Source organism: Dama dama, chromosome X, assembly GCF_033118175.1.
Source record: "Dama dama isolate Ldn47 chromosome X, ASM3311817v1, whole genome shotgun sequence".
In the NCBI taxonomy this organism is placed as follows: Eukaryota; Metazoa; Chordata; class Mammalia; order Artiodactyla; family Cervidae; genus Dama; species Dama dama.
This window is the reverse complement of record NC_083714.1, coordinates 37,843,764-37,864,064: the sequence shown is the minus strand read 5'-3', so window position 1 is coordinate 37,864,064 and position 20,301 is coordinate 37,843,764. Positions and strand designations below refer to the sequence as shown.

The following is a 20,301-nucleotide window of genomic DNA, read 5'->3' as shown; positions in this document are numbered from 1 at the left end:
ACTTGTTAAAGAGATTGTCTTTTCTCCATTGTATATTTTTGCCTCCTTTGTCAAAGATAAGGCATCCATAGGTGCACGGATTCATCTCTGGGCTTTCTATTTTGCTCCACTGATCTACATTTATGTCTTTGTGCCAGTACCATACTGTCTTGATGACTGTGGCTTTGTAGTATAGTCTGAAGTCAGACAGGTTGATTTCTCCAGTTCCATTCTTCTTTCTCAAGATGGCTTTGGCTGTTCTAGGTTTTTTGTGTTTTCATACAAATTGTGAGATTATTTGTTCTAGTTCTGTAAAAAATGCCATTGGTAGCTTGATAGGGATTGCATTGAATCTATAGATTGCTTTGGGTAGTATACTCATTTTCACTATATTGCTTCTTGGCCTTTTGGCTAAGATCAAGTGTAGTATCTGTATTCAGGGTGAGTTCTGTTTGACCCAGCAGGAAAAAACTTCTTCTTTGAGCCCCTGTCTCTGGCGGGAATCCTCTGAAGGATAGCCTGAGGCAAGGATCTGGTGTCTCCTGATGGACGGGTAGGGTATGGGAGGGAAGGCAGGAAGTCACAGGGTTGGGATCTCAGGGCAGGTCCACCAAGGAGGGTGGCTCAATTACCTGCCATGGGGCACTCCTGAGAGCTGGCCTTTCCCTGGCAGAGAGGTGGGCAGGCGGTGTGAGGGACATAAAATCCATGCATTTTTGGATCTCTGGGTGTGCATTCACAGAGGTGGATGGAAGGGGAACATAAATGGGTGGGACAAGGCTACTGTCTGCTGAAGCTCTCTCTGCAGGTGCCACAGAAAATGTTTTATCCATCTCTGTACCTGGTGTGGCGCATAGTAGGAATCCAATATATGTTCGTTGGATGGAAGAAATTGCTACTCTATTTTCCACAGACAACACAGCAAGCTGAGTCTGATTCTGCTCCTGTAAAGCGGTGGTGTTAAGATTTTCCTCCTTACCGCTTTCAGAGACTATCAGACACACTGCTTCCCACCATTGATTTCTATTCAGCTGAGATTTGTACAAAGCCAACGAAGGAGGAGCTACGTTTATTATTTGTTTGCAACACATTTCAGTGAATGCTTTGGTATTCAAACTCCACTGTACTTTTGCCTCATTTATTTCTAAAAGAGAAGTCAGGAGATAGTCTTTGCCCTTTGAGTAATGGACATGGGAAGTCAACAAAAATGCATTTAAAAACACATGCATTCACTTTACATTTGTCCGAGTTCAAAATTAGATGTTTCTCCTCCATTATCTCATAAAAGCGTGTGATTTATGAAAGAAACTGAAGCGAGTGTCATTAAAACTGATTACCCTAAGTGAATAGTGATGTATTTGTGGATATGCAATGTGATTATGATGTTAGTGAGAGTAATCTAATGATCAGTGGGATGTGATTTTGTGGTGTTGATAAAAGACTAAAAACAGAAGCCCTTAATGAAATCGCACCGCTGACCTGAAACAAGCCCCAAATGATGACCAAAAGGACATTTGTTTTGACTCCACCCATGAAGTTAGTGCCCAGGAAGACAGTGCCCTCAGACTGCCCCAGCTGTTGAGAGTCCAGTCTCCTGCAGATCTTGGAAACTGGGAGAGAGAAGGGAGCACACAGCAGGAAGGGGAAAGAATTTTCTCTGAGAGAGGCCCTCTCCACAGATGCTCCCAGTCCCTCCAAGAGTCACCACCTGCTCCTTCTTTGGCACCCGGCACCCTCCATCCCTCTGCAATCCCTTTCCTCTGGGTCTCCCCGCATCAATGGTCCTCCTCCTCCTCCTTGTGCATCATCACTTTCTCACTCAGCCGTGGATCCTCCACCTCTCAGCATTTCTCAGCTTTGAATATGACACCGTCCTTCCTCCCTCCTTACATCCCATGCCGAACGGGTAGGGCATTCACTCTGACCTTGTTCCCTCTCCTGCCTTGCTGCTCCCTGCCTCCTAACTCCTCTGAATATGGATCTGATCCTCCTATTGTACTGGCCTGAACTGATATGACGCAAATTATTAAATGCCACTGCTTCTTGTTTCTCCATCATATCTAAGCTCTCAGAGCATTTGATGACTTCTTGAAATTCTCTCTGCATATGCATCCCCAATATTTCCCTCTCCTGGCCTCTGCTTACTCTCTAACAACCCCCTTCTCCACCTCCTGCTGCCTACATGTGGGCAGATTGAAGACTTTGGCCTCACCTTTCCTCTTGTCTCCCTTAGAGATGCCTTTTTTCTCCCACAACTTAGATGACCACCACTCTGCAGCTGCCTCTGAAATCTAGGACTCCAACCAATCACATTGCTCCTGGCTTCCATTCCCATTGGCACACAGATATAATTCCCCTCTTTGCTCTTTGCCCTCTGCCCCTGTGGCATGGTTCACTGCAGTGCAAAGCATTTTTCCATGACATCCAAAGTGAGAAGAGCTAGATAAAACCAGGCTCAACATTTAGCTCTGCCACACACTTCCTGTCAGACCTGGACAATTTTCCCATACAGTCTGAACTCCCATTTACAGAACCAAAAATAATAACTCATTCTTACCTTGCATGGTTGTTGTGAAAATTAAAAGCATTCATGGTCATCACCTGGCCCATAATAATTATTTCTTATGTTTTAGCTGTTATTATTAATATACCCAGTAAATGTTTTATTCCCTGGCTTTATTCCCTGGTGGCTCAGTGTTAAAGAAACCACCTGCCAATGCAGGGGTCGCGGGTTCGACCCCTAGGTCAGGAAGATCCCCTGGAGGAGGAAATGGCAACCCACTCCAGTATTCTTGCCTGGAGAATCCCATGGACAGAGGAGCCTGGTGGGCTACAGTCCATGGGGTCACAATGAATTGGACACGACTGAGCAACTAATCAACAACAATAACAACAAAATGTTTATTGAATGAAGGGGATGCTTCAGGTACTGTTGCAGTAAGGTGAGATGGGGACAGGAGGTTTGAAGACTTCCCACATCCTACAATATCAAGCGCAGGCACCTCCTCCACAGGGACCAATGCAGTGCAATGAAGATGACCAACCTTCACAAAATATTACTTTTTAAAAATGTTTTTTACTACAGAAGGCATCCAGTTTAATCCCATTACTGTATATAAACTACTGTATACAAACCCCACTTTGAGGTTATTCCAGTTTTTGTTGATTACTTAAATAGAAAACAATTACCTCAGTGAAAACTGCACAGACAAAATGTGCTCTTAGAGAAGGAAATCATTATTTTATTCTCCTGAAATTAAAGCACACTCTTCTCCCCAACTCAGCCAGGTTACCTTCTAGGAGATAACAGACTTTTTCTCCTAAGTAACTTTCTCACACAAATCAAGCAGTCAGCTTCCAAAAGGATTTTCCGCCAGTGGGAGAGGGAATCAGTACTCTGATTAGCAATTTGTCTTTGCTTCATTGACAGCTCTGGTTTGTCGTTACCTAAGCTCATTTTTTTAAACAAATCTTTTCTTTTGTGATAGTTTTATATTTACAGAGAAGTTGCAGAGTTCCTGTACACCCATCATCCAGTTCTCCCTAATGTTAGCATCTTACATAACAATGGTACATTTGTCAAAGCTAAGAAATTAATGTTGATAAATTAGTATTCATTAAACTACAAACTTTATTCAGATCTCCTCAGCTTTTCACTAGTGTCTCTTTTTTATTCTAGGATCCAATTCAGGATACCATTTTGCATCCAGTCACTATGTCATTTTAATAAATATTCCCTTGATATTGCATAAAGTCAGATAACTACTCTCAAAAGTTTCTGTGCCCCAGAACAGTATAAAAAACCTGGGAGAGTCAATGTAGGGTGGAGAAAACGGGTGAAAATGTAATTTAGGCCCATCATCCAAATACGCAAAATTAGTTGGAAAAAAATTTATTCAGATAGTGCCAAAGTGAAAGGTTAAACATTTGGTTTCTTTCTTCTCCTCCCAGCCCAGAATTTTCTCTAGTTTTGCCTCCCCTGGGAGGTTGAGCTCTGGTTATGTTGCAGGGAGGAAGCCAATTCTGACTCCATGTTGGAACTCTTTCTTTGACTTGCCTTTCATTGCTTTTGTTATTATAATCATACAGAATGGTTTGCCTCAGGGAATCATGCCCCTTGGCCTGACTGGTAGACTAAAGTTCCTTTGTTCAGAACCCTACCCACCTGTGGATGGCAGGAAGGAAGAAGTTAACACATCCCCTGCCTGAAGCTTGCCATTCTAGGAGATATTTGCAAGACTAATAGCCTTTTTCCTTTGCTTCCTCTGATCCATCTCTGATCTATAAGAGAACCTGGCATCCAGACCCCAATAAGATGGTTATTTTGAGGCACTAGCCTGCCTGCCGTCTTCTCAGTCTCCTGGCTCCCCAATTAAAGTCTCTTCGTTCCCTCAACATCTTGTCTCTCAGATTCATTGGTCTATCATGTGGAGAGCAGAGCAAGCTTGGACTTGGTAACAGTTGTATTTCTACGTTTCAGTTTTGACTGTTAAGCAGTTACCTGATTCACCTTCAAATTGGGAGAAACAGAGTCGTGTTCATCTTTTCTGGAAACTCAGCTGTGTGACCTTGAGCAAGTCCATTTAGCCTTTCTTGGCCTCAGTCCCCCAGCTGCACAAGCTGAGGTTTGTCAGTGGTTTACAAGGGCTGGTCTGTGGATCTGTCATATCAGAATCAGCTGGAAAGTTTGTTGCAGTGCTGATTTGCAGACCCTGCCCAACTTATGAATATCTGGGCAGTTGGACCTGAGGCTTTGTATTTTCACACACACACACACACACACACACACAGTTACCACGGGTGATACGGGTGCACAGCAGGCTCCGGGGCACATGGGGTTAAACAAGCTGCATGCTTGCATGGGTTTGTTAGGTAGGTAGAGCAGGAAAAAGGAGTCCAAAATGGTGGTGGCTAAAAGACGAAGACAGTGAAAAGCCTTCGAAAATGGAACAAAAGAAAATCCACGGACTGGAGTGAGAACTTCAGCTAAAACAAACACGCCCCTTCTTGGCCAGCCCAATTTGCATAGGGCAGGCTCAAGGAAGGGAGGAGACAAACATATAAGAAGAGGAAGCCAAGATGGATTGAGGCCTGCCCTTTGGGGTCGGCCTGCCCACATGCCTCAAGTGTGTACTATCCTTTGCTTGCCAAATAAAACTGAGCTGTAACAGAGCTGTAACACTGGTCTGCCATTTCAAATCTTTGCTGTGGCAAGACAGAACTGAGGAAAGTACACACTCCCCTGACATATCTGGTGCCATGACTCGGATTTAACCTGGCTGAAACAACCTCAGCTCAGGCCCAGCAAGGCGGAAACCAAGCACAGCAGAAGCCCAACTTGGCAAAAGCTCATGTGGTGGAAGCTGAACACAAAGGAAATCCAGTGCAGTGGAAGTGACAAGAAGCCCAGCATGCTGGAAACTGGGGCAGCAAAAACAAACTCGGCAGAAAGCTCATGTGGCTCAATCTCAGATTCCAGAAGACCTCCAGTCAAGGTAGGAAGTCCTCACCCCTATGGCAGGAAGGACATATTGCTAACAAAATCTGAATTCCTTTATAGTCTCTCATTTCTTATTTCCTTGAACCCCCTGTGAACAGGCGAGTGGCATGCAATTGAGTGACTCTAGCAGGGGCTACTCCCCATTGTGTCCCAAAGGCTCCACTATCTGCTGTGCCCTAGTAGCTGTTGCCCAAGTGCATGAGGGTCCTTCTGTCCTTAACCTCCTTTATGCCAAGGATCAGGCCAATGAAAATTGTGGGTGCAGGTCAGGCATTTAGCAGTTCTTCGGCAAGTTATGAAAAGGGTTCCTCTGCTTTTTCCTCCTGTCCTTCAGCTCTTCTCTCCACTGTTTGATTGGGCAGGTCATCATCTTTCAATTTCTGAAAATTGTGTTTGAAACCGTTTACCTAAGATTGGGACTCAAAGCCATGTGGCAGGGACTTTGTGCTATGCTTAGTCACTCAGTTGTGTCCAACCAGAACTTGAGCCTGGCCAAAGCCCATGGTGCCTGGTTTCAGGACCTAATGAAGCTCAGGTTCTTGATGTCTCATTGTAAAAAGAATTCAGTGAGACACAGTGATAGGTAAGAGGTAGCCTTGTTCAGATTCAGAAAGAAGCACAGTCCACAGAGTGTGTGCCATCGCAGAGGGTGTATGTGGTGGCCATGAAATGTGTGGTTAGTTTTTGTGAGCTGGGTGAATTCATATGCTAATGAGTGGGAGGATCATTCCAACAATTGGGGAACCACCCACTTCTTGGTCTTTTGATAGTGCCTTGGAACTGTCATGTCACCTCTGGGTGTGTCATTTAGCTTGCAGATTGAGGATCAAGGCTTAGTTGAATTTGACTTGTCTGCCATCTTGGACCCACTTGATTTTAATGGGTTTATGTTATGACCTTGGGCTATGTCATTCTTTCAAAAGTTGTGCCCTGCCCCCTTCCCTCCTGTTTCATTCTCTTTTCCTGAGCCCCATCTGGGCCCACAGTTTTGCCCATACAATCTTCTAGCGGGACAGCCAGAAAATAGCTGACCCTTAGGAGGGAAATCCAATCCCTCTAGAGATTCAGGCCTTCACCTTCCATGTTTCCCACAACATGTATAACAACAACATCTCTCAGTGAACCCGCTAGGGCAGGTGACAGGCACACAATGCCTGCTAGAAGTCCATCTGTTGGTGGCATCCCTTCAAGGGCAATTGAGCTTCCAGGGACAATGTTTGCCATTTTGGGAGTTAGCCCTGAAGGCCGTTTGGGCCCAAACCCTTACCACCCTTCTCCCAAAGTTACAAACATATCCCTAGATCAAATCTCCATTCCACTTTTATGGAACATCTGGTCTGTTGCCTCTTATCAATTCTTTCTTAAGCCACTTACTAACCCCTACAACCAGGACCCTGCCCCCTTGTAGGCAACATCACTCCACCCAGCTTATAATTAAAATACTCCCTAACAGTACCAGATAACGCACTCCTTTGTCATTACTTCTATTATTCTATGACAGTGAAATGTTTACCATGGGAAACATCCTAAACTGCTCTTATGGAGGACTAAGGGAAGAAATCAGTGAGTTACATTCTTTCAGGGCAATAAGAGGATAAGGCCTATGGCTATTTTGCCAGGTTCCCAGTCTCAGGGCACAGGCTTAGATTGCTTTACATCATGGTATCTATTCCCATCTGCAGTGGACAAACTGGCAATGAGTTAAGACTACAACCCCTTAATCCTACCCAGTGCTAGTCACACTGGAGACCTTGGGGATGCCAAACTCCAGCCTGGGGTCCCAGGAGGTCAACCTGCCTTGACCTGCCTAGGGATTTGGTCCCTGGGAGGTTGTCATGCCTCAGCTTGCTCAGGGATCCACTCGCCCAGGGTCCCAGGAGGTCGATCTGCCTCAAGCTGCCTAGGGATCTGGTCCCTGGAAGGTTGTCATGCCTCAGCTTGCTCAAGGATCCACCAGCCCAGGGCCCCAGGAGGTGGACCTGCCTTGACCTGCCTAGGGATCTGGTCTCTGGGAGGTTGCCATGCCTCAACCTGCTCAGGGAGCTGCCAGTCCAGGGATCCCAGGAAGTTGACATGCCTTGACCTGCCGAGGGACCCAATTCTTGGGAGGTCGACATGCCTTTGCCTGCCTGGGTATTCGATCTCCAGAAGGCTGTCATGCCTCAACATGCCTGGGGATCTACACCCTGACCCAGGGACGCCCAGCTCTCAGGTTGCAACAATACTGGGTAGAATAAGCTTCAGAAAGACTCACCCCTAAGGAAGTCCACCCATGGAAATAGAAGGAAGCTTATGAGTTGTGGGACTGTGCCCAGTCTCAGCAGTATCTCAGGAGCCCAACGAGAACCCCATTGCCTTTCTGGAAAGTCTAAAAGAGGCCCTCCAAAAGTTTACCAATCTGAACTTAGACTCTTACGAGAGACAGGTGATTTTAAAGGACAAATTCCTGCCCCAGTGTGCATCAAAGATCAGGATAAAGTTACAACAGCTACGGCAGCAAGACCCTGCTGCCCCTTTAGATGAAATGGTCCAGATAGCCACCAATACCTTTTATAACAGAGAACGGGAGAGGGAGGCCAAGGCCCAGGAAAGGGAGAGAAGGAAAGAGACAAGGCATGCCCAGATGCTGGCCGCCCTTCAGGGAAGCCTTATGGCAAACCCCGAGTCCTTGAAGGACAAGGCACCAGGCAAATGCCTTATCTGTAGACAAGTGGGGCATTGGGCCAAAGAGTGTCCAAACCATAACAAGTCTCCTAAAATGGCTTGCTATAAATGCCATCAGTTGGGACACTGGACGGCCCTCTGCTCTGGGGACCCAACAGCCTCAAGGTCAAGTGCCAAGCCTTCCCTCAGGATTGTTCAATAGGACTGAAGCGGCCCCTTCCTATCAGCCTGCCTGTCACAGATAACCATCATGGGAGTGAAGCCAAGGGTGAAACTGGATGTGGCAGGTAGGTCCCAGAATTTCTTGGTTGACACAGGGGCTGCCTACTCTGTCCTGACCTCCTACTCTGGAGTCTTCTCCTCTCAAACCTGTACCATTTTGAGTGCTACAGGAAAAACAATTATGAAAAGACTCACCCGAGTGCTTCTTTGTTGCTGGGACGGACAAATATTTTTCCACCAGTTTCTGGTGGTCCCTGAGTGTCCTACTCCCTTTTTGAAAAGAGATCGTTCCCTGCCTTCAAAATCTTGCAACTATTGCAGTCCTGATAGAAGATACTTTAAAACTCTCTTGGGGACAAACTATTTTTACCAGTCACCAAGTGAAACAACTCCTGAATGGGAGAGGCCATTTATGGATGTCTGATCAAAGGATCCTCAGATAGTAAGTAGTGCTGATGGAAAATCCAGGCCTGACTATATTTCCTTGTGAGGTTCTTAACCCAGCTACCCTCCTGCCTACCCCCGAAGGCTCTCTCCCCTTTCACTCTTGCCTAGAAACTTCGGACCAATGGACAAAGCCCTGAGAGGGATTGTCAGAAGATCCTCTGACCAATCTTGAGGAAATCTGGTACAATGGTGGAAGCAGCTTTGTCTTGGATGGGAAAAGAAGAGCCGGATATACAGTAGTCTCCAATTTTGAGACCACAGAGGCTAAACCTTTGCCACCAGGTACTTCAGCCCAATTGTCTGAGCTCATAGCCCTGACTTGAGCTTTAGAGCTGGGAAAAGAAAAAAGAGTAGCCATCTACACTGACTCCAAGTATGCCTTTCTGGTGCTACATGCACATGCTGCTATTTGGAAAAGAAGAGGCTACTTGACCACCCGAGGGTCCCCAATCAAATATGATGATCAAATCCTTAGGCTCTTGGAGGCAGTCCATCTGCCCACTGAGGTTTCAGTTTCCCTTTGTAAAGGACACCAAAAAGGGAGCACAGAAGTGACACAAGGGAACCAAGCAGCTGATCAGGCAGCTAAGAGAGCAGCATTACAGAACCATGACCTAATAGGGGTGGCCACCTTAGTTCCACAGACTAATTTGCCAGAAACTCCTTCATATACTGAAGGTGAGACTCTTAAAGCTTAGAGTGAGGGCTTTCAAGAAGATCATATGGGGTGGTTCCAAAAGGAGAGACTCTTTTTTTTTTTTCTGCCTGGGAACCTCCAATGGAAGTTGGTTAACTCCTTATATGCCATCACTCATTTAGGGGAGAAGGCCCTCCAAAGATTACTAGAAGGGTCTTTGAGAGGAACGGGCCTCCAACAACTATAAGGCAAGTGGTCTCCTCTTATCCCACTTGCCAATTAAACAACCACCAAGGAGCTCAAAGACCCCAGCTGGCCCAACTCATCTAATAGCATGGGGCCTACTGAGGAGAGGACTGGCAGATGGACTTCACCCAGATGCCAGTTTCTCAAGGGTATAAATACCTACTAGTCATGATAGATACATTCACAGGATGGATTGAAGGCTTTCCCACCTGAATTGAGAAGGCTGAGGAGGTAGTAAAAAAACTACTCCATGAAATCATTCCGAGATTTGGTCTGCCAAGGTCATTACAAAGTGACAATGGGACATCATTTACTTCTAAGGTCACCCAAGGGGTCTCCAATGCATTGGGCGTTACTTATTATCTCCATTGTGCCTGGAGGCCTCAGTCTTCAGGAAAAGTAGAAAGAGCCAACCAATTCTTAAAATCAGCAATAAAAAAGATAACCCAGGAGACCTCCCTGGGATGGAAGGAGGCTTTACCAATAGCTCTCCTCTGCACATGTATTGCCCCTAAGGAACAGATTGGTCTTAGTCGTTATGAGATGCTATATGGGAGACCTTTCATTTATGTCAATGACTTCTTCCTAGATCCAGAGGCTCAGACCCTCTGGTCTTATACCATGACCATTTGGCAATTCCAAAAAGATACATGCTTGTGGGGTGTTAACCAGGACCCCAAAGTTTCTAAAGAGCCACCACTATATGCTTCAGGGACTCAAGTCCTAATTAAAGTCTGGAAATATGGGTCCCCAGAGGCTCAACTCCAGCCCATATGGAAGGGCCCCTACCCTGTAATACTTTCTACCACCCCAGCAGTCAAGGTACAAGGACATGTCTCCTGGATTCACTACTCACAAGTGAAGCCATGGAAGAAAACAGAAGAGGACACTCAATACACCTGTGAGCCCATGGGAGATCTCAGATACCTATTCAGGACTACAGATGAGTGCCATTCTAATGAACACTGCCAAAATTAAGTTTCTGGGGATAAGACTTCTCAGAATAGCTCTAAAGAGCCAACCCAGCTTGGTACGGGTTGTACTCCAAATAGACAGGAGATAGATCCCCTGATCCCTGAACAAGGAGGGACTTGAGCCATCTTGAATGAGACATGTTGTTTCTGGGTAACACCTCCAACCAAGTTAAAGAAAGTCTCACAGTCTTCAAGAAAAACATTCAGATCCTTCAGAATCTCAAAGAATGAGCTGGAGAGTTCTTGGGGTTGCTACAATCTCTCTTGGGGGATCCTTCTCCTGGAGAGGGGGAATTGGAGTTGACTAATACCCCTACTAATCCCTGTTATCACCATATTGATGCTGCTTATGATCACTCCATATATTATCAATTGTCTAACCCATTTTGTCTCTGGCCAGGTCAACAAGCTACAACATGTAGTACCAGTTCAACAAGGATGTATAAAACTACACCTGACCCCAGAAAATATCACTCACCCTTAGATGGACACTGCCATGAGGACTCTGAGGCTTGAGACTAGCAGGAGGGGGAGGCCCAATGCCCCTCGCCATCCCAGCTCAGCAGGAAGTAGCCAGTGAGACTTCGACGCCCCTACTCCCAAAGATTTGGGCCTTCCATCTCTTGAGGAGGGAATGTTAGGTAGTTAGAATAGGAAAAAGGAGTCCAAAATGGCGGTGGCTAAAAGACAAAGAAAGGAAAAAGCCCACAAAAATGGAACAAAAGAAAATCTGAGGACCAGAGTGAGAACCTCAGGTGAAACAAACAGCCCTCCTGGCTAGCCCAATTTACATAGGGCAGGCTCAGGGTGAGGAGACAAACAGATGAGAGGAGGAAGCCAAGACCCTTGAGACCTCTCTTATTGGGTCGGCCCACCCTCACACCTTGAAGGTGTACTATCCTTTGCTTGCCAAATAAAACTGAGCTGTAACCAAGCTGTAACACTGGTCCACCATTTCAAATCTTTGCTGTGGTGAGACAGAACTTAGGAAATCACACACTCCCCTGACATATCCAGAGGCAAAAGGGCTTTAGGAAGTGACATTTAACAGGTCAAGGAAAGGGATCAGCCTCCTTGTGGGAGCAGGTCTGGTGTTTCCTGGGACTCACAAAGCTATCTTGTTAGGAGACAGCTCCCCACTGCCAAAGCTCCTATTGCATTCTACCTAGGCATTCGGTGGGTAATGCATATTTAACCTACATAGTCAGAGTTCTGGCTTTCTGTACATTCTATTCAAATTGATTTGGGGGAAATTACCTAAAGACACAGAAGAACTGTACAAAAAAGATCACGACCCAGAAAATCACGATGGAGTGATCACTCACCTAGAGCCAGACATCCTGGAATTCAAAGTCAAGTGGGCCTTAGGAAGCATCGCTACGAACAAAGCTAGTGGAGATGATGGAATTCCAGCTGAGCTATTTCAAATCCTAAAAGATGATGCTGTGAAAGTGCTGCACTCAATATGCCAGTAAATTTGGAAAAGTCATCAGTGGTCACAAGGACTGGAAAAAGTCAGGTTTCATTCCAATCCCAAAGAAAGGCAATGCCAAAGAATGCTCAAACTACTGCACAGTTGCACTCATCTCACACACTAGTAAAGTAATGCTCAAAATTCTCCAAGCCAGGCTTCAGCAATACGTGAACCGTGAACTTCCAGATGTTCAAGCTGGTTTTAGAAAAGGCAGAGGAACCAGAGATCAATCGCCAACATCCACTGGATCATCGAAAAAGCAAGAGAGTTCCAGAAAAACATATATTTCTGCTTTATTGACTATGCCAAAGACTTAGACTGTGTGGATCACAACAAACTGTGGAAAATTCTGAAAGAGATGGAAATACCAGACCACCTGACCTGCCTCTTGAGAAATCTGTATGCAGGTCAGGAAGGAACAGTTAGACCTGGACATGGAACAACAGACTGGTTCCAAATAGGGAAAAGAGTACATCAAGGCTGTATATTGTCCCCCTGCTTATTGAACTTATGTGCAGAGTACATCACAAGAAATGCTGGACTGGACGAAGCACAAGCTGGAATCAAGATGCCGGGAGAAATATCAATAACCTCAGATATGCAGATGACACCACCCTTGTTTCAGAAAGTGAAGAAGAACTAAAGAGCCTCTTGATGAAAGTGAAAGAGGAGAGTGAAAAAGTTGGCTTAAAGCTCAACATTCAGAAAACTAAGATCATGGCATCTGGTCCCATCATTTCATGGCAAATAGATGGGGAAACAGTGGAAACAGTGAGAAACTTCATTTTTGGGGGATCCAAAATCACTGCAGATGGTGAATTTAATTTAATTTCATGGTGCAGCCATTAAATTAAAAGATGCTTACTCCTTGGAAGGAAAATTATGATGAATTTAGACAGTATATTAAAAAGCAGAGACATTACTTTGTCAACAAAGATCCATCTAGTTAAGGCTATGGTTTATCCAGTAGTCATGTATGGGTGTGAGAGTTGGACTATAAAGAAAGCTGAGTGCTGAAGAATTGATGCTTTTTGAACTGTGATGTTGGAGAAGATTTTGGGAGTCCCTTGGACTGCAAGGAGATCCAACCAGTCCATCCTAAAGGAAATTAGTCCTGAATATTCATTGGAAGGACTGATGTTGAAGCTGAAACCCCAATACTTTGGCCACCTGATGCAAAGAGCTGACTCATTTGAAAAGACCCTGATGCTGGGAAAGATTGAAGGTGGGAGAAGAAGGGGATGACAGAGGATGAGATGGTTGGATGGCATCACAGACTCAATGGACATGAGTTTGAGTAAACTCCGGGGGTCGGTGATGGACAGGGAGTTCTGGCGGTCCATGGGGTCGCAAAGAGTCAGACAAGACTGAGCAACTGAACTGAACTGAACCGAACCTAAAGACAGGAGCTTCCCTGGTAACTCAGACAGTAAAGAACCTGCCTGCCAATGCAGGAGATGCAAGAGATGCTGGTTTGATCCCTTGGTCAGGAAGATCCTCTGGAAAAGAGAATGGCAACCCACTCCAGTATTCCTGCCTGGAGAATCCCATGGACAGTGGAGCCTGGCAGGTTACATTCCATGGAGCCTCAGAAAATTGGACATGATGAAGTGAGTAACACACACACACACACACACACACACACACACACACACACAGAGAGAGAGAGAGAGAGGGAGAGAGAGAGAGAGAGAGAGAGCTAAAGACAAGATAGAGAAAAGTTTTACAAAAACATTGGAATTTTAGTAAATGACAACTTGTTGCTAATTTGTGTCTGACTCTTTTGTGACCCAATAGACTGTAGCCTGCCAGGGTCCTCTGTCCATGGGGTTTCACAAGCAAGAATACTGGAGAGGGTTGTATTTCCTTCTCTCGAGGCTCTTCCAGACCTAGGGATCAAACCCATGTCTCCTGTTTGGAAGATAGATTCTTTACCACTGAGCTAACTGGCACTAAATGACAACTTAGATAGTTATATTTGAAGCTTCTGTGTTGATTACTTTTCATTCCTTACTTGGGAGTACAGAAAAAAGAAAATGAACTCATTTTACATGATACTGTAAGTTAATCTACTTATTTCACTTGTACTCTGCCTTTTAACAAATCCTCTTAAATGTATTCTGATAGCCAAACATGGTAAGGATATGTTAGTAAGTGGATTTTGTCTGTGATTGTTGCAAATTTCTCCATTTTACTTCATAGAACCTCAGAGCTGAAAAAAGCTCAGTGATCATAAAATCAGGATAGATTATAGATCAAATAATTTTATTAAATGGGGGAACTGAAAAATTCAGAATGCAGACAAAGGGCACATTGTTTTGACTGAACTAATAATTAGTCAATTCACGTCACAACCTTTTGAGGCCCTGTTATTTTTATATTCTGCAGATGAAGAAACTGAGGCACCAATGTGCAAGGTCTGCTGATAAGTGAAAGAGGAATTCAACCCAGGTCTGGTGCCTTAATACCCTGGTCTGGAGATATTCATGGGAGCCATATTTGTAATAAGAATGGATCAAAAATAGCAAACTGTGCAGCAATTAAAATGGGCAGACATTTTATCTTGGAGATGAGAGAATAAATTGATACAACCATTCATGAAAGCAATTAACAATATGAATAGAGTGCTTCTGAAAAGTTTATACTCTTTGAACAACAATTCGTTGACTAGGATCTTATCCTAAGGTATTAATCAGAAATTTTGAAATGGCTATTTGAAGAAATACTTACTGAGATAGCATCTAAAAATTATTTTTAACTGGAAAGACACGAAAGATTCACAATTAGATAATGAGTTTAATAAATCAACGGTTCTTTATGTGCCATACTGTCACACAAGCATTTTAAATGGTGTTTTAATAACATATGAAACTGTTGATAGTATTTTAAGTGAAAAAAAGCATGATCAAATTATTGCATGCACATTGTGATCCCAGTTTCTTTTTAAAGAAAAGTATGTGGGGAAAAAAAAGAAAGAAAAGTATGTGGATATGTTTTAAAAAAGCAAGACTGAAAGGAAATAAACCCAAATATTTAATTGTCTTAAAAATGAAAAATAAAGCATTAAAATGGTTCTCTCTGCATGGTGAAATTAGAGTTCATTCTTTATTATCTTCTTTGTGCCTTTCTGAATTTTGAATTCTCTTTAGTGAGGAACAAACCACTTTTATAGGCAGAAAGAATAAAATGCTATTATTTAAAGAAAAAATTTAGATTACAAAAATAAATACCATAGAGAACACTATGATGCATTGAGTACAAATATAGAAAACTGTGTATACAGTAGAGTGTATGAAAATATATACATAAATAACTATGACAGCAAATAAAGGACTGTATGAACATACTGTGTGCATGTGTTAGTCACTCAGTCATGTCCAACTCTTTTGCAACTGCATGGACTGTAGCCCACCAGTCTCCTCAGTCCATGGAATTCTCCAGACAAGAATACTGGAATGGGTTGCCTTTTCCTTCTCCATTGGATTTTACTGACCCAGGGATGGAACCCAGGTCTCCTGCATTGCAGGCAGATTCTTTACAGCCACCAGGGAAGCCCATAGGAACATACTACAAAATACTAAAAGTTTAGGGGTTTAGATGGCAACAATGAAGTGAATTTCTTCTATCCCTTTTTATTTTCTACAGTCTCATTAATTAATATGATTTTTAAAACAATGTTTCAAAACTCTTCCACGCCACCCCCAAAGTCCTATGACTATGTAGATGTTATGTAGGTAAGAGCACATGAGCTGTATAAACACATGCTGTCAAATCTTGACTCTGAAATTATGAGCCGTGTGTGTCCCTAGGCCATTAGCTTAACTTCTCTGTGAAATAACATAGCACCTAGCTCTTCAGATTACTAAGAGTGTAAAAGAAGATGATGGACACTAACTGCTTATCATAGAGCCCATCAGAGTCACTAAAAGGGTTTTCTGGCCGTTGGAGAAGGTAACGTGATGAGTTTCTGGTTTTCACTAGTGTGTCTTCAGTTTCACTGTTGGTCTGACTTCACCAGGCCTCCGAAAGGTGGGGGTAAAGTTGATAGGTCTTCTAGACCCTGTGTGCAGCATGAGGAAAATACTCAACAGTGTGGATGAGAGGAGCCTGAAGGAAATGTGTTTTTCCCCATCCTGCTGATGATCTGATCCACACTGGAGGTCTCTGTAGTTGGTAGCTCTCCTGCCAGTGAATGCTCACTTTGGCTTGACCTCCAGTTATTATACTTGAACTCCAAGATGGGTTTGTTTATTATCAATGTCTGCCCCTCTTCTGTGTACACATGCCTTTAAGGAATACTGAGGGCTACACAGGCAGGTTGTGGAGTGGCACACACGCAGACACACAACAGGGACGCACTCCAGTATCTCCCTGTCAGTCCTCCCTGCTCCTGTAGATCCATCATTAAATTCAGTCCTTCAGGTCAATTTCACAGTTTCCTAAACTGGAGTATTTATCCTTACACTCAGTCACATGTCAATATCATTAATTTGGTAGGGACTTCCTCTAATCTTCCCTGGTGGCTCAGCTGGTAAAGAATCTGCCTGCAATATGGGAGACCTGGGTTTGATCCCTGGGTCGGGAAGATCCCCTGGAGAAGGAAACGGCAACCCACTCAAGTACTCTTGCCTGGAGAATTCCATGGACAGAGGAGCAGGACAGGCCGCAGTCCATGGAATCGCAAAGAGTCAGACACGACTGTGTGACTTTCACTTTCTTTCACTTTCCTCTAATCAAATATCTTGGAAGAAGGTCTAGGGTAAAGTGAATTTTGAAGACAAAAGATTATTTCTAAATTAGTGACACTTGGCCCGGGGGGCTCAGATGGTAACTAATCTGCCTATGATGTGGGAGACCTAAGTTCGATCCCTGGATTAGGAAGATCCACTGGAGGAGGGCATGGCAACCAACTCCGGTATTCTTGCCTGGAGAATTCCCCATGAACAGAGGAGCCTGGCGGACTACAGTCCAGGGGTCGCAAAGAGTCGGACACAACTGAGGACTAAGCGAGTGAGAAGGCTGAGTGTCGCCTAAGTATAGAGTCAAAGGTAGGGAGGTGAGGCACTCAAGGAGACTGCCCAGCTCCGAGGTGGTGCAGAGAGGCGGACCTTGGCATTCATTACTTTCACTTGTAAAATGGCCCAGAGGACCAGGCCTTCTCTACCTTCTGAAACCTTCATCTCATTTTTAAAATCAGCAGAAACTAGTGGTTCAGGGCCTGGGGCCTGGGTAAGACACATAGATTCCCAGTCATAATTCACATCTTACCTGTAAATATTACTTGAGAGGATGATATCTTCTACCAACAGGGCATGCAGTGAATATTACACGAGATGCTACAAAGAGTGAGTGACACAGAACTTGGCACCAAAATAAAAAATAAAATAAAGCCCTCAGTAAATGAGAACAATTATTACTCTGCTCCTTGAGATCACTCATATTCCTAAAGACGTCCCCAGTTTCAAATTTCCTTGCTTTCATGGAAACAAAGACATAAACTTCTCCTTGATCTGTGGCAGTTAACTGTGTATAGAAATACAATAGCAGCATTTCCCTCCTTGATGTGCCCCAGGCTTTCTCAGGCCAGGGTTACCTTAACTCACAAAACTGTCACAGTGAGGCCAAGGGCAGACACCAAATGCTTGGGTAGCTTCCTCCCACCTCCGGCGACACTCCCTCATCACTGGCGTCCAGCGGATATGGGCAGTGCAAGCTGTATCTGAATGGGACAAAATTCATTACCGGACTCTCACTATAAGCTCTGCAAGCTCAAGAAGGTGTTCTGAAATGGAGTCAGGTTAATAGCAATACCCCAAATGTCACCAGCCATCTACTCACCTAACCCTTCAGTCCCTTACAAAATTCCCCCTCAGAACAACATTTCAGAGACTTTCTGGGGAGAGGGGCACACATTATGGGGATGCTATGCTAATGGGTGGCCCACTCCTTAACATAGATTGGGTAATAAATAATAAGGAGATAAGTCCCAGCTGCTCTGAAAGACCAGGGGACGCTCGGCTTGGGGCCTCTAGACTAAATAGCTGGAATGGAGTTGCTGACACCTGCAACTCCAAGTCATCAGGAAATCCTAGGAAGTGACCCATGCCCACCCACCCAGCAGGCACAGCTGCAGCCAAGACAGACCGGCACAGTTTTGCTCTCCTCTCCCATGGGGAAAGAGTTTCCTGACCACAGTGATAAAGCTATTTGATGAATGTTGAAACCATGGCAAGCTGTACAGAGGACATGCAGTTTTAGTTAACAGGAAATTTTATACAAGCAGTAGAAAGAGTATTAAATTTTAGGAACAAACAATGCCAAAAACAACCTGTTACTAACTTACCTCTTTGGATTCTGTACCCTTACTACGACTTTATAAGACCAGGTAGTGTGGTGTAATGATAAACACTCCAGACTCTGGGGACCAGAGTTTGAATGCAGGCTTGACCAGGAGTTAACCTTGCACCCCTTGCTTCCAGTCCATGCTCTCTGGACTTCTGGGCTGGTGAGCTACAGGCCTCTGAGAGTCTGCCATTCCTCTAGCAGGGGTAGAAGATGTCCCTTCCACCCCCACAATGCCCAAATATTTCTTTATGGCCTTCAAGAAGTGGCCAAAGGGACCACTTCTCATAGGAAGGTATTAGATTACCTACTGACTTTTTTTTTTTTAAGTCCATTTATACTTTATTTTTTTTTTTTAGGAGATAACTTCAATCCTGACCTGGAGAGTCCACACCTTGCCACCAAATCTCTCAATGCATTAGGTTCTATAACTCAGAGCTCTGCCTTGAAACATTGGATAATGTACTTGGCAGACCACAAGCTTTTTTGATCACATTTATAGTCATTGTGAATAATAAAAATTTACAAGTGGGAGCTTACAACAACAACAAATCACAGGGAAAATATAAGCATTTTATAAAATACCAAAAAAAAAAAAAAAAGCAGAAAACCGCTTCACAGGCACAGAAACAAGAAGAGTTCAGGAGAAATCAACAATATGTCTTCTAAATAGTGTTCTCTGTAATAAAAGAGCATTAATGAGATTCAGCAAGCTATCATTCAGTCTTGTGGACCTGTCCCAAATTCCAAATTTGATAAGACAGATGTTGAGATTGGTTCAACGAGGGAAAGCTGACAAATAATCAAACAAGGTAGCTATGCCCAGAGACTTAGTGACACAGAAAACGAAGGTTGCAGGAAGTTATCACAAAAAAGGTCCTGCTGGGGAGACCAATCAGCCTGAGACACTGCCTTGCACTGTGTGGGATACAAATACAGTATATACATACTCTGATATCTCCCCATACTTAAGATTCCAGGATTGTTTGCATAAGCACAAGTGCACACCTTATAAGCAATGAAAACCACCCCATGCTCAAACCAAGTCCAAAGTCTGGGGCCCCAAGTCATGGGACTTCTTTGGGTTGAAGTCTTCAGGGTGAAGTTCACGACTTCTGCAGAGCTGCTGTGATTCTTTGAGATTCAGAAATCTATAGACTTAAGGTTAACCTTAAATCCCACCAAGGCAAAATACGACATACAAATTAAAGAATCAAGGGCAAATAATTATACAGAAGCTATAGATGACACTTCCCATTTCCTCTAGTAGAAATGTTCTTCCCCTTGAGTTCTGTAAACTGCAAACATCTGGGGTAACCACTCATCTGGAATCATGCGAGATTTCATTTTTACCTCTAACTCCAGGTTCCCAAGGCCATCTATTCTGGGTCCTAGGGGAGAAAAGCCCAATCTGGTTCCTGGCTAAAAGCCTGCTTCTCGGTTAAAACTGCATTCTACATCCTTCGAGCTTGGCACCCTGACTACACAACCTGTAGTCCCCGAGCTGATATTAGAACAGAGTCTACAATGGGTCTTTCCATCATCTTGTAAGGCTGCTGTGCCTGACTGATGGGAGAGACTGAGAAAAATCAGTGAATCTTAAGGGCTTCAGGCCACTTCTATTCTTTGGTCAAGTTGATTGAAGTACTATGGGTTTTATCAACATTTGGAGTTGAATAAGCAGCAGCAAGTTGACAAGAAATGAACACAAATATGAAGAAGATGCAACAGAAGCTCAGAAATACAACCCAAATCCAAACTATTACATGATCTGCCTGGTAACAGTGAGTAATTCCTATACTGTGACATTGGAGTT

General features: G+C 44.1%; 1 pseudogene; it reads left to right on the top strand.

The window, feature by feature from the left end:
- The first annotated feature begins 370 nt into the window (after positions 1–370).
- Positions 371–488, top strand: LOC133053353 (U2 spliceosomal RNA; annotated as a pseudogene).
- The last annotated feature ends 19,813 nt before the right edge of the window (positions 489–20,301 follow it).